Source organism: Heteronotia binoei, chromosome 15 (genome assembly GCF_032191835.1).
Source record: "Heteronotia binoei isolate CCM8104 ecotype False Entrance Well chromosome 15, APGP_CSIRO_Hbin_v1, whole genome shotgun sequence".
NCBI lineage: Eukaryota > Metazoa > Chordata > Lepidosauria > Squamata > Gekkonidae > Heteronotia > Heteronotia binoei.
In genome coordinates this window covers 50727205-50728212 of record NC_083237.1, presented here as the reverse complement: position 1 = coordinate 50728212, position 1008 = coordinate 50727205, and positions in this window count along the sequence as shown.

Genomic DNA, 1008 nt, shown 5'->3' with positions numbered 1-1008 from the left:
TTTGAGCATCCTTGTGTGTGGTCTTTTTGAAAATGGAACTTCTCTGAAAGCTAGAAAGTGAGATATCTAGTTGTTAACCTGCTCCTCTGACTTCTTCATCTCTGTTGCTTTAACTTTGCAGTATTTTCTTAGGCCGGACTCTACAATGGTCAAAAGACTTTGGTAATGACCCAGGACAGGGGTGGCCAAACTGTGGCTCGGGAGCCACATGTGATTCTTTCACACACATTGTGTGGCTCTCAAAGCTCCACGGCCGTCAGATGGCTTGGAAAAGGCATCTGTTTAAATCACTTGTCCAAGCCAGTCAGCAGCTCAGAGAATGCATTTAAAGTTGGTTTCTTTCCATCTCTCACTCCATTCGCCTTCCTTCCTTCCCTCCAACATCTGGTGTTCATGTCTCGCAGCTCTCAAACATCTGACATTTATTCTATGTGGCTCTCATATTAAGCAAGTTTGGCCACTCCTGACCTTGGATGTTTCCTGTAATAAAACTATGCAACTCTACCCCTGTCTTCTGGGAGCAGAGGGGCAACAGCATTGAGGGCCACTTGGTTTCCCCCCTCCTTCGCTGAAAGGAGTATAGGGTGACATACATGATCGCTGTTGTCTTTGCACCAATGCTTTGATGGTGAAGCAGCTGGCTGATAGCCTGACACTGCTTGATGGCCTCTGCTCAAGCAGATTAAGTGGCTGCTCAGCGCTAGATGATCTGCCAACACTTTCACTCCCTATACACCCATCTCCACTCTTCAGGAGCAGAGAGGGAGGCAAGTCCTTCAGCCCTGTTCACAAGTTACAGGGAAGATACACAATTCTTGGGTGATGTTTAATACACGATTCCAATTATATTACATTTCTCCCTAGTGGGAGCCCTAAAGCACCTTGTGTATCATTCTCCCCTTCTCCATTCTATCCTCACAACAACTGCAAGGTAGGTGAAACTGCAAGTGTGACTGGCCCAAGGTTGTCCACCAAGCTTCCATGAGAGACAGGGCATTTGATTTTGGA